At 38.5% G+C, this 14517-nt stretch overlaps 1 non-coding gene across 1 annotated transcript; it reads left to right on the top strand.

Annotated features, from left to right (window-relative positions):
- The first annotated feature begins 783 nt into the window (after positions 1–783).
- Positions 784–890, top strand: LOC147921024 (small nucleolar RNA R71). The gene has a single exon (XR_015591868.1). It is a non-coding gene; the product is annotated as a small nucleolar RNA R71 (small nucleolar RNA).
- Positions 891–14517: the final 13627 nt, after the last annotated feature.

Below are 14517 nucleotides of genomic sequence, written 5' to 3'. Positions count from 1 at the left end.
ACTGCTTTTCCAGGGAGTTGGGTGGGTTTTGGAGCTGAAGTAGATGCTATATTGCTCTCCATATACTTCACTCTTGAGTTCAGACCTTCAAACTTCATATTGAGATCATTATATTGTGATGTTAACCTTTGATTTAACTCAGCAAACTGTTTGGCTTCCTCAATCTTTCCATTGGTTTTCCCAATCAACAGCTGTTGTATCATTGCTCTTAGGTCTTGTTCCTGGCCTTGGTTAGTTTGAAACCCTGGTGGGGGACACAATTGGGGCTGGAACACTTGTTGCTGCTGCTTGGGTGCATAGTTGTTCTGTTGTTGAGGCTGAGGAGGTGGATAGACTTGGTCTTGAGGGTTGGCTACATTGGTGCTCCTATAAGAGAGAATGTTCTGCTTGAACCCTCCACCTTGGTTGTAGCCTTTGTATCCTCCTCCTTGGTTCTGCATATAACACAACTCAGCAAACTCCTTATCTCCTTCTTGGACTGGAGCTTCTTCTTCACCAATGAAGTGAATGGTTTTTGACTAGCTTAGGAGAATCTTGTCAAGCTTCTCATTGACCATCTTTAAATCCTGCTTGTATTTGTCCTCCTGATCAGTGGAGGGGATCCTCATGGTTCTATCATAATCTTCATTATAATTACCATCTGACTGAGCAAGGTTCTCAACCAATTCCCATCCTTCTTCCACATTCTTGTTGAGGAAGTTGCCATTTGAAGCTGTATCAAGAAGCATTCTTATCTTGGGAAGCACTCCTCTATACAAAGTGCTTAGAAGGGACTCATTGCTGAAGCCATGGTGAGGACACTGAGTCTGGAATCCTTTAAACCTTTCCCAAGCTTCACAAAAGCTCTCATTATTCCTTTGAGCAAACCCAGAAATTTCATTCCTCAACCTAGCAGTCCTTGCATTGGAGAAGAACTTGGCCAGAAAAGCTTTATTGCATGCATCCCATGTGGTTATAGCTCCAGTAGGAAGAGTCTCCTCCCATAGATGAGCTTTGTCTCCAAGGGAAAATGGGAATAGCCTTAACTTGAAGCCATCTTCACTTACTCCATTGATTTTTGTGAGTCCACATATTCTGTCAAACTCATCAAGGTGATCTAGAGGATCCTCCATTGGCAACCCATGAAATTTGTTGGCTTGTATCATGGAGATCAATCCACTCTTGATTTCATAATTATTATTGGCCACAGCAGGAGGCACAATACCAGCTCTTTGGTTGTGTGTGTTAGGTGCATCCCCAACACCAATGTGTCTAGGTCTATGATCATGGTAATCTTGCTGCTCCATGACTACTTGTTCTTCTTGTTCTTGAACTACGCTTCTTTGCTTATGTATCAAACCCTTTTGTAGCCTGTGGATGTTGTCAATAGGCCTTTGAAGACTGTCTTTGCCTTTTGACCTTGTTGGCTGATGTTCATATATTTTACCTTGTTTTCCCTTAGTTTATTCACAACTTTTGCATCTTTTGCTATTATGGTGTATCTTTAGGACTAATCATGCATTAGAGTGTAGTTGCATTGCATTTGCATCTTTTCATGCATAAACAGGTGATTTTGGAGCTTAAGGAGCATGGAAGCAATGCTGAGGAGAAGTGAAGCAATCCTGAGGAGAAAACAAGAGAGTTAAGGCTGTAGAATCAAGGTCCGGAGTCCAAATCGACCGCACCACTCGACCACCACTCGACCGTGTGCTGAGGAGGACTCGACCGAGTGGAGAACGCACGAGAGAAGCCAGCTCGACCCCCCCACTCGACCGAGCACTGGTCGAGTTGACCGAGCCGTTGACTACTTTGACTTTTTGTATTTTTAGGGCTTCCACCTCACCCTCTATATAAAGCCCTTGTACCTGCAGCCACAAAGGAGTCCAGCTTTTTAGAGAGTCTAAAACCTAGTTTTTACCTTTTTTAGATATCATTCCTTTTGCACTTTTCTTTTATTTTAGATTTTGTACTTGTTTGAGAGAGAAAGACTAGATTCTTATATTTTGTTTGTTTCATAACTTTCAAAGTATTAAGATTTCGAGTTTTATTCCTTCATCAATATTGTAGATCTCTGTTTCATCTTTCTAATGATGCAAGTTTCATTATTTTCTAGGTTTTTGACATATTTCACCATGTGTTCTTGTGAGTAGTTTGTTTAGGACCTTGAGGATGGGTTATGCTGGGTTGATCTTGTGGTTTGTTTGATTTGGTCAAGCTTGATTGTTGTAGATCTCTTCTAGGCTAGATGATCTTAATGTTGATCCTATATCTGAGAGGGTAGGGTTTGATTTCAAGCATCTTAGCATCACACCAATGTCTAAGGAGCATAGATAAGGCTAGATCTAGAGCTTACCATTAGGCTTGCTAAGAGATTAGAAGTCTTGTTTGGTTTGAGATGTATTGCTTAATGCCTGCTTGTGTAGATTCTTTTCTTTGTGAGAACAAGTCTAGAATTGCATAGGTTTGATTGTTTCTTGCCATGAGAGTGGAGTAAACATGTATTAGAATAGTATGTCTAGAGATCAGCTCAATGTTTGCTTGAGATTTGTTGACCAAGTTAGATAACCACAATGATTAGCTCAGCCCATGAATCCCTCCTCAAGGCCTTCTTTGTTTATTGAAATCCTAGTCTAAATATCATTCCTTGCTTGTTGTTTGATTGGTTTTAGCATTGCTCTGTTTTTCTTGTGTTGCTCTGTTTTCACGTTTAAGTCTAGCTTGACCACGTACTCGACCTACACTCGGTCGAGTGCTGCTCGAGTTCATCCCCAGAACTTGTGTTTTTGATTTGTGATTGTCTTGTTTCATTCCTGTTTCATTTCCATTGCATTCACGTAGTTTCCTGTTCATTACTTGTCTTGCATTAGTTCATTAGCATAGTTTCTATCTTTGTTCTAGTTTCATTATAGCTTTAAGTTGTTTGTTCTGTTTGCATTTACTATCCTGTTCTAGTTGTTTTTACTCTCAGCATTTCATATCTCATTTTAGGATTGTTAGTGACAAACAATCTTTACAATTGGCTTGACTTAGACTCATATGCACATCTTAATTGTTCACAATCACTCAGATAGGATTGACACCTCTTATACTGCAACTGCATAAGGGGAATTGAAACACCCTGACTTCTATTCATTCCATACATCATCATTCCATACATCATTCATTCATACACCACAAAGAAAGTCAGTTTCAATTTGGCGCCGTTGCCCATTTGAGTGTGTTTTTGTGACAATTAGGATCAAAAGAAGTCTAAGATTAAGTTCGTTTATCCACTTGTTCACTACTGATCTCGTTTCTTCTACTGCTTGTATGTGATTGAGTTTCAGGTACCAGCTCGACCACCAACTCGACCACCACTCGACCGAGCTGTGATTGAGCACTTGATCGAGCCAGAAGCCGGATCCAAATAGCCATTACTTCCCAGTCGACTCGACCACCCACTCGAGCCTGCGCTCGACCGAGTACCTGTTCGAGTCAGTAATGATGTACCACAACAGTATGTTCAATTACATACCCATGCAACATCAACCAGTATACCAGGCTGAATTGTATCCCTCTCCATGGTTCCAGACCTCACAAGCTCAAGAACCTGACTTAAGAACTATGATGCAACAACTGTTGCTTGGGCAAGCCACTACGCAGATTGAGGAAGCAAGGCAGTTTGCTGAGCTGCACCGAACATTGAATTCTTATTCTACTGGACTGAATAACCAGTTGGAGAGACTGAGCTCTACAATCACGAACATGGAGAGTTGCATGACTTCTACTTCCTCTTCTACACCAAACCATTCAACACCCAAGGGAATGCACTGCCAAGGCCATTCATCTCAATGAGGCAGTTGTCACTGAGGACAATGAAGTTAAAAATGGGGAGGATTGGTCATTTCTTGAAGTTCAAAGTGAAGATTGTGCAAAACAAGCTGAAGTTGACAAAGAACTCGACCCCCCACTCGAACACACACACGATCGAGTGACTGATCGAGTTTCCAGTCGAGTTGATGTCCCAGAAGCTGTTAAGCCTGCTAAGTACATTTCTCCTGCTTATAAACCACCTCTACCATTCCCAGGACGTTTCAAAGCACAAAAGCTGAAAGAACTCAGAGAAATTATTGAGAAAAGGGAAAAGTTGGCTTTGCAACAAGAGAAAGAGTTAGCTTTACAACAAGGGGAAGTCATTGAGAAGGAAGAAGTCATGGCTTTGAAGGAAGAGGTTGTGATTGAAAAGAAGGAAGTGAGGGCCATTCAACAGGAGGTTGTCATTGAAGAGAAGGAAGCAGAGAGAGGACCAGCTTTGGAACAATATGCCCCATATCCTCTCTACAAAGGCATGTCACTTGACATATACAAGCAGAAAGCTCATAATCAAAACAGGAGAGATCAAGAAGAGATTGGGACAGCTATTGTACCAACAAAACTTGAAGATCCAGGTCCATTCAATCTACCTTGCTCCATCAGCTACCTTCACTTCAACAAATGCTTGTGTGATCTTGGAGCATCTGTTAGTGTCATGCCCTACTCTATAGCAGAAAAGCTTGGACACACTGAATTCAAGCCAAGCAATCTCTACATAAGTCTAGCTGATGGTTCACACAAAGATGTAGTTGGTAAATTGGAGAGCCTCCTATTCAAGATAGGCAAGGCAAGAATTCCCACTGATTTCATCATAATAAAGATGGATAAGGAGGTAGAGGATCCAATCTTGCTTGGGAGACCATTCCTTGCCACAGCAGGAGCAATCATTGATGTTAAGGAGGGGCTGATAAGGTTGAACATATCTGAAGGTTTGACTATGGACTTTGATATTACAAATCCATCTAACCTACCAACCATTGGAGGTCAACCATTTAAGATTGAAGATAAGGCTGATTTTGGGATTTTGAGAGAAGAAGAGACTTCAACAGCTAAGGTCACATCTTATGAGGAATCAATTCAACATCTTAAGGGTTCAGTTCAAGAGCTGACTGATCTGATGAAGCATCTTCAAGTTCAGCTCAACAAGAGGTCTTTAAAGAAGGCAAGACCAAGACTCAAGTTTAAGAAGAAGCAAAGCTCAAATGTTAAGGAGGTAGTGATCAAGAAACAACACCAAGATTATCAAATAGAACCAGGGGGGATATCATCACCTCCTTGGAATCCAAACCAAGCCTGAACAGGCAATAAAAAGTCAAGCTTAGTGACTTTAAACAAGCTCACTAGGGAGGAAGTCCCTAAGGTATCCATGTACATATTGTTTAAGGTTTTTGGTATTTTGATTTTTGTTTTGGTATTTTCATGATCAGGGAAGCAAGGGAGGCCAGATAGAAGAGGAAAAGAAGACTCGTGGTCCAGCTCGACCCCCCCCACTCGAGCACGTACTCGACCGAGTCCCGGTCGATCCCCATCGTCGAGCTGCCCCAATCTCCACCTCCAAGTCACCAATAAGACCCCAACTACTCCTATGACAGCATGCAGATGGATGTGGACAACTACTTCCACAATCCCTAAGGTACCACTATCACCTTCCCTTGTAGATATCATAGCATTTGACATTGTGTTTTGTTTTTTGTTTTTCATCTTGAATCCTCAATCAAATTTCTTTCACACAGGGACTGTGTGATTTAAGTTTGGGGGAGGGTTTCAGATAGCATTTGACATTGTGTTTTGTGATTCTTATTTCAAATTTTTAGCATAATCATGTTAATACTTGCATAGCATCTAAGGCATAGAAAAACCCTAAAAATTTGAAATTTTTTGCAAAAATCTTTATAAAAAAAGAGTGTTCATGTAGTTTGCAATGCACATTAGGATCTTGTTTAGCATGTTTCATGTAGGATTGTATAGTACTTGCATTAGGGATCTATGATGAGTATTCCCTTATTAGCTTGTTTATTCACTAGACTAGGATCAATGCCCACGTTAATAGTACTTTGATGCTAGTTGAGTGGTTAGAATAAGATTGAACCAGGCCTTGAATTCCTACATTGCATTTGGTCTAAATTGAAGCATGTTGAGATTTGAAACCATTTCCTAATTATAAGAACCTAATATTGACTTTCAATTATCAATGTGTGCAATGCTTTAAACTCATGGATACCACATACATATTTGGATCATCTTCTTCCTTTTTACCACTCTTGTTGATCCAAGTAGCTGATTTCCTCATTAAGAATCAGTTCCCCTACCCCTAAACCAAACCTTCTTTCAAGCCATGTTTATTCTTGTGTGTGTGAGGCCTATTTTTGGGATTGAGCTTGGTAGAAAGTGTTAGGTTTGAACTGACAAGAGTAAAGCCTTGTGTAGTTCTAGTTTGCATTTTTCAAACTAGATAGGACTAGGTGGTTCACTTGTTGGGTTTGGGACTTGACTATTATGAAAAGAAAAGAGGAAAAAGAGAAAGAAAAGGTTAGAGTCTTTAGGAGGGGAATGTGTTTAAGAAAATTTAAAGTCTAGTGAAAGAATGGGAAGAATAAGGTTGTTTAAAGATGGTTCTAGTTAAAGAAAAGAAAGAAAGAAAAGAGAAGTCTAGCAAAATGCTTATATATGTCTTAAGAATAAGAAGAAAAGAGAACCATAGCAAATAAGTAAGAATCCCCCATTCCACTAGAAAGATCAAATAAGAAACCTCTCCTAAGACTTTAAAACCAAAAGAGAAAAGGGTGAAAAAGAAGAAAAGAAGTTAAAGGGTAGCACTAGGACCAATTGGGTTTAGATTGATAGGATAAACACTTTGGGTGCCTTTGGGTAGACAAGGTTTTGTTCTTGTATGTGTCTAAGTGTTCTTACCTTTAGCATTCTTCTAAAGCTCAATTCATTTTTTTTTTTTTTTTTTTTTATGAGAGAACCTTGATATTGATAAGCCCTACTCTAAAAAGAGACCATCATTGTCTCTAAACCTTTTACTGCCAAGCCAAATGAGTTTAAGCATTGCATAGAATTGATTCATGTTCTTGATTAATGAATGTTAAAGGAAATGGTTGATTTGAATGCATGTGGATGTCTAAGGCTCAAATCAGTGAAGGTTGTGATATGCTTGTCTAAAGTCTTTAAGTATAGCTCATTCAACTTGCATCATAGTACTAGTAACTTGGACATTGATTCTAGATAGTCTATTTGCAAGCTTTAGGAGCTGAGATCCCACTTTCAAACCTCACCTACCTTCTTTTGTCTTGATTATTTGCTTGAGGGCAAGCAAAGACTAAGTTTGGGGGTGTTGATGTTCATATATTTTACCTTGTTTTCCCTTAGTTTATTCACAACTTTTGCATCTTTTGGTATCCATTTAGGCCATTATGGTGTAGCTTTAGGACTAATCATGCATTAGAGTGTAGTTGCATTGCATTTGCATCTTTTCATGCATAAACAGGTGATTTTGGAGCTTAAGGAGCATGGAAGCAATGCTGAAGAGAAGTGAAGCAATCCTGAGGAGAAAACAAGAGAGTTAAGGTTGTAGAATCAAGGTCCGGAATCCAACTCGACCGCACCACTCGACCACCACTCGACCGTGTGCTGAGGAGGACTCGACCGAGTGGAGAACGCACGAGAGAAGCCAGCTCGACCCCCCCACTCGACCGAGCACTGGTCGAGTTGACCGAGCCGTTGACTACTTTGACTTTTTGTATTTTTAGGGCTTCCACCTCACCCTCTATATAAAGCTCTTGTACCTGCAGCCACAAAGGAGTCCAGCTTTTTAGAGAGTCTAAAACCTAGTTTTTACCTTTTTTAGATATCATTCCTTTTGCACTTTTCTTTTATTTTAGATTTTGTACTTGTTTGAGAGAGAAAGACTAGATTCTTATATTTTGTTTGTTTCATAACTTTCAAAGTATTAAGATTTCGAGTTTTATTCCTTCATCAATATTGTAGATCTCTGTTTCATCTTTCTAATGATGCAAGTTTCATTATTTTCTGGGTTTTTGACATATTTCACCATGTGTTCTTGTGAGTAGTTTGTTTAGGACCTTGAGGATGGGTTAGGCTGGGTTGATCTTGTGGTTTGTTTGATTTGGTCAAGCTTGATTGTTGTAGATCTCTTCTAGGCTAGATGATCTTAATGCTGATCCTATATCTGAGAGGTTAGGGTTTGATTTCAAGCATCTTAGCATCACACCAATGTCTAAGGAGCCTAGATAAGGCTAGATCTAGAGCTTACCATTAGGCTTGCTAAGAGATTAGAAGTCTTGTTTGGTTTGAGATGTATTGCTTAATGCCTGCTTGTGTAGATTCTTTTCTTTGTGAGAACAAGTCTAGAATTGCATAGGTTTGATTGTTTCTTGCCATGAGAGTGGATTAAACATGTATTAGAATAGTATATCTAGAGATCATCTCAATGTTTGCTTGAGATTTGTTGACCAAGTTAGATAACCACAATGATTAGCTCAGCCCATGAATCCCTCCTCAAGGCCTTCTTTGTTTATTGAAATCCTAGTCTAAATATCATTGCTTGCTTGTTGTTTGATTGGTTTTAGCATTGCTCTGTTTTTCTTGTGTTGCTCTGTTTTCACGTTTAAGTCTAGCTCGACCACGTACTCGACCTACACTCGGTCGAGTGCTGCTCGAGTTCATCCCCAGAACTTGTGTTTTTGATTTGTGATTGTCTTGTTTCATTCCTGTTTCATTTCCATTGCATTCACGTAGTTTCCTGTTCATTACTTGTCTTGCATTAGTTCATTAGCATAGTTTCTATCTTTGTTCTAGTTTCATTATAGCTTTAAGTTGTTTGTTCTGTTTGCATTTAGTGTCCTGTTCTAGTTGTTTTTACTTTCTGCATTTCATATCTCATTTTAGGATTGTTAGTGACAAACAATCTTTACAATTGGCTTGACTTAGACTCATATGCACATCTTAATTGTTCACAATCACTCAGATAGGATTGACACCTCTTATACTGCAACTGCATAAGGGGAATTGAAACACCCTGACTTCTATTCATTCCATACATCATCATTCCATACATCATTCATTCATACACCACAAAGAAAGTCAGTTTCATGTGCATCAACAAACTCGAGTACAGACTCGAACAAGTACACGGTCGAGCGCAGGCTCGAGTGGGTGGTCGAGTCGACTGGGAAGTGATGGCTATTTGGATCCGGCTTCTGACTTGATCAGGTGCTCGATCACTGCTCGGTCGAGTGGTGGTCGAGTGGGTGGTCGAGTGGGTACCTGAAACTCAAGACAGCCAAGCAAAAGATGATTCGAGTTCAGTAACTTCACAAGTGTATGAACGAACTTAATCTTAGACTAATAATGATCCTAAATGTCACAAAACAAACTCAAATGGGCAACGACGCCAAATTGAAACATGTCTTTTTGTGGGTGTGGTGATGAATGATGTATGTAATGATGACTTATGAATGAATGGATGTCAGGGTGTTTCAATTCCCCTTATGCAATTGTAGTATAAGAGGTGTCAATCCAATCTGAGTGCTTGTGATCAATCAAGATGTGCATATGAGTCTAAGTCAAGCCGGATGTAAAGGTTGTTTGTCACTAACAATCTTATGATGAAAAGTAAAATGCAGAAAGTAAAACTACAAGAACTAGGAGCTAAATGCAAATGGAACAGAATGATTATGACAATTATGAAGCTAAAACAGAAATAGAAACTATGATAATGCAAGTATTGAACTAATGCAAGGTAAGTAATGAACAGGATACTAAATGAATGCAACAGAAATGCAACTAGAGTGAAACAGGACAAACACAAATCATAAACACAAGTTCTGGGTTGGAACTCGAGCAAGCATTCGATCGAGTGCTAATCGAGTGCAGGGTCGAGCTGGACAAGTACGCAAAACAGAGCAACACAAGAAAAACAGAGCAATACCAAAAGCAAATCAAACAACGATCAAACAACAGGATTTAAGCTAAGAAATCAATAAACAAGGAAGGTCTTCAGGAGGGATTCATGGGCTGGACTATGATTGAGGTCATCTAACTTGGTCAACAAATCTCAAACAAGTTGAGCTAATCTCTAGACATATATTTCTAAGACATGTTTAATCCACTCTCATGGCAAGAAACAATCAAACTCATGCATCTCTAGACTTGTTCTCACAAAGTAAAAAATCTACACAAGTAGGCATTAAGCAATATGTCAAAAATCAAACAAGACTTCTAATCTCTTAGCAAGCCTAATGATAGTCTCCAGATCTAGCCTTATCTATGCTCCTTAGACATTGGTGTGATGCTAAGAGGCTTGAAATCAGATCCTACCCTCTCAGATATAGGATCAGCATTAAGAACATCTAGCCTAGAAGAGATCTACAACAATCAAGCTTGACCAAATCAAACAAACCTCAAACACAAACCAGCCTAACCCATCCTCAAGATCCTAAGCAACTACTCACAAGAACACATGATGAACAACAAAGTCATAAACCCAGAAAATACTGAAACTTGCATCATTAGAAAGATAAATCAAAGACTATAATATTGAAGAAAGAACCAAACTCAAATTCTCAATATTAAGAAAGTTATGAAACAAACAATATTGAAGAATTTAGTCTTTTTCTCCTTTTAAAAAAAGTACAAGATCTAAGAAAATAAAGTGCAAAAGGAATAATTCTAAAAAAGGTAAAAACTAGGTTTTTGACTCTCTAAAAAGCTGGACTCTTTTGGTGGCTGCAGGTACAAGCCATTATATAGAAAAAGTAGTGGAAGCCCTAAAAACGCTAAAAGACAAAATAGCCAGGCAGCTCGACCAACTCGACATGATGCTCGGTCGAGTGACCGGTCGAGTTGGCTCCTCTTGTGCTCCTCCCACTCGGTCGAGTCCCTCTCAGCACACGGTCGAGTGTCTGGTCGAGTGGGCAGTCGAGTTGGACTCCGGACCTTGGTTCTTCAGCCTTAGCTCTCTTGCTTTCTCCTCATGATTGCTTCACTTCTCCTCAGCATTGCTTCCATCCTCCTTAAGCTCCAAAATCACCTGTTTATGCATGAAAAGATGCAAATGCAATGCAACTAAACTCTAATGCAAGAACAGTCCTAAAGCTATGCAATAATGGTCAAAATGGATAACAAAAGATGCAAAAGATGTGAATATATTAAGGGAAAACAGGGTAAAATATATGAACATCACTTGTCTTTATCAGTAAAGGTTGTGATATGCTTGTCTAAAATCTTTAAGTATAGCTCATTCAACTTGCATCATAGTACTAGTAACTTAGACATTGATTCTAGATGGTCTATTTGCAAGCTTTAGGAGCTGAGATCCCACTTTCAAACCTCACCTACCTTCTTATGTCTTGTTCATTTGCTTGAGGGCAAGCAAAAACTGAGTTTGGGGGTGTTGATGTTCATATATTTTACCCTGTTTTCCCTTAATATATTCACATCTTTTGCATCTTTTGCTATCCATTTTGACCATTATTGCATAGCTTTAGGACTGTTCTTGCATTAGAGTTTAGTTGCATTGCATTTGCATCTTTTCATGCATAAACAGGTGATTTTGGAGCTTAAGGAGCATGGAAGCAATGCTGAAGAGAAGTGAAGCAATCATGAGGAGAAAGCAAGAGAGCTAAGGCTGAAGAACCAAGGTTCGGAGTCCAACTCGACTGCCCACTCGACCGTGTGCTGAGAGTGACTCGACCGTGTGGAAGGAGCACAAGAAAACCCAACTCGACCGGTCACTCGACCGAGCACCGTGTCGAGTTGGCCGAGCCACCTGGCTATTTTGTCTTTTAGCATTTTTAGGGCTTCCCTTCCTTTTTCCTATTTAAGGACCTTGTACCCTGCAGCCACAAGGGGGGCAGCTTTTTAGATATTCTCAAACCTAGCATTTTACCCTTTTGGGAATTTATGCTTTTTGCACTTTTATTTTCTTAGATCTTTTACCTCTTTTGAAGGAGAAAACACAAAATTCTTCATACTTGTTTGTTTCATAACTTTCAAAGTACCAAGAATTCGAGTTTGATTCCTTCTCCAATATTGTAGATCTTTGTTTTATCTTTCTAATCATGTAAGTTTCGTGTTTTTCTAGGTTTATGACTTTGCTGTTCATCATGTGTGATTGTGAGTAGTTTCCTTAGCTCTTAGGGATGGTTTAGGCTGAATGGATGTTGTGGTTATTTGATTTGGTCAAGCTTGATTGTTGTAGATTTCTTCTAGGCTAAATGTTCTTAATGCTGATCCTATAACTGAGAGGGTAGGGTTTGATCTCAAGCTTCTTAGCATCACACCAATGTCTAAGGTGCATAGATAAGGCTAGATCTAGAGATTATCATTAGGCTTGCTAAGAGATTAGAAGTCTTGTTTGATTCTTGACATATTGCTTAATGCTTGCTTGTATAGATTCTTTACTTTGTGAGAACAAGTCTAGAAATATATGAGCTTGATTGTTTTTGCCATGAGAGTGGATTAACATGTTCTTAGAGATTAATGTCTAGAGATTAGCTCATGTTGATTGAGGTTTGTTGATCAAGTTAGATAACCACAATCTAAGTTGAGCCCATGAATCCATCCCTAAGACCTTCCTGGTCTATTGATTTCTTAGTCTAAATCATGTTGTTTGATCGTTGTTTTATTTACTTTTGTCTTGCTCTGTTTTGTCTGCATTGCTCTGTTTTACGTTTTTGTCCAGCTCGACCCTGCACTCGATCTACACTCGATCAATTGCTTGCTCGAGTTCATTCCCAGAACTCTTGTTTATGATTTGTGTCTGTCCTGTCTTGTTTCTTATTTCATTCTAGTTGCATTTCTGTTGCATTCATTTAGTTTCTTGTTCATCACTTTCCTTGCATTAGTTCATTACATGCATTACTATAGTTTGATCTCTGTTCTAGTTTCATTATTGCCATAATCATTCTGTTCCATTACATTTAGTATCTTGTCCATTCAGCTTTTACATTCTGCATTTTACATTCTTCAATAGGTTGTTAGTGACAAACACCCTCTATAATTGGCTTAACTTAGACAAGTATTGCTCATCCTGATTGCTTGCATTCACTCATTTATGATTGATACCTCTTATACTACAATTGCATAAGGGGAATTGAAACACCCTGCTTTCACCATTGTTCATCATCATATCATTCATTCAAATTCCATTTCACAAACACACAAGAAAGATACGAGTTTCAATAATAATAAACAATTACCCGAACTTTCAGCAGTTGTATGAAGACAATGAACAAAAGATATGATGAAGATGATAGTAAAACAAAATGCTATAAAAGGTTTCATAGTGATAGCAATTATTTTAGTGATATTCTCTCAAAATTTTTTTAATGAGTTTAACTTCACCTAGACTAATTATATATATAATATTTAACAACACTAAATATGTTTAATATTTTTTTCCTGGTTAAAGATGCAAAATAATATATTCTTTTGATTTATTTCCCTACATATAGAGTCATTTATGTCAATTACATAGCATGGTTTCACCACCATTGTCAATTGACTAAATACTCGTGAAAAATCAAGGTTGCATATTAATAACAAAAATATTTGGTAGATGATCAGTCCACAATATCTACTTGCATACATACCAGAAAATTGACACTATCCAAATTCATGGGATTAGTGAAAGCCTGAAATGACCGACCCATTTTTTTAAATAATAATAATAATCTAGTTATCTTATACTCACTAACCACCTAACCACAATCAAACCAAACAGTGGAAATAACCAAATATTAAACCAATGATTTAAATAACCAAATAAATAATTCAATAATATCTAATCATCCATACCAAATAGCAACTCATAGAACAATGAAACCGCAACCTAAACAACAGTTCTAGACCACTACATTCCATCATAGCTACCTAACAACAGCATAGAACAAACAACCAAGCCTCTAGAACATCCTCTTCTTTATCGTCTTGTTTCCACGATCACAGTTTGCCTTTACCTTCACCACAAACACAAATTGAGATGCATGAGTATTGTCATAAACACTTAGTGAGGCAATCATCCCATCTACTTGGCTATACACACAAGAAACTGAGATTCGAATGTTAAACAAGCAACAAACAAACACAAACAAACCATAGAAACAAGTATCAGCCGCCTACTGACAGGGTTGGTGTCGACCCAATTGTAAAATAAATCAGTTTTCACTGTGATAACATCATTATTTTACCCATTTTAGCTATAGTTTTAGTATGCATTTAGGAAGAGTTTGATATGATTTCAAGGCTTTAATGTCTCTTATCAAGTATTTTAGGTTTCAAGAAGGTTTTACAAGTTTTATAGCAAAAATGACCAAAAGACAAGGAAAATAAGTTTCAGGAAATATTCAGAACTTTACAGTACGGGCCACTTTGAAAGAACTTCCATAACTCACATTTTGACGTGTCTATGGAAAGCTGAAAGAGTCATCTTTCTCCTCGAAGTGGAATCAAGTCAATTCGTTCACTCACCAGGTAGTTATTCTCGATTTACCGAGACGTGTTATAAACCGACGAGAAGATAAGTTTGAAGCCAAGTGGACTTTAATGACAGCCTGATTAGCAACCATCATGGCGGCCCGTCACGGAGGATATTATCTTAGTTTAGGTGGCTATGTTTAAGGTTTGTTAGATTTCTATTCTGTTTATTCTATATTTTAATTC

The sequence above is a fragment of the Camelina sativa genome, chromosome 19 (assembly GCF_030686135.1).
Source record: "Camelina sativa cultivar CO46 ecotype springtype chromosome 19, ASM3068613v1".
NCBI lineage: Eukaryota > Viridiplantae > Streptophyta > Magnoliopsida > Brassicales > Brassicaceae > Camelina > Camelina sativa.
This window is presented reverse-complemented; position numbering and strand designations above follow the sequence as displayed.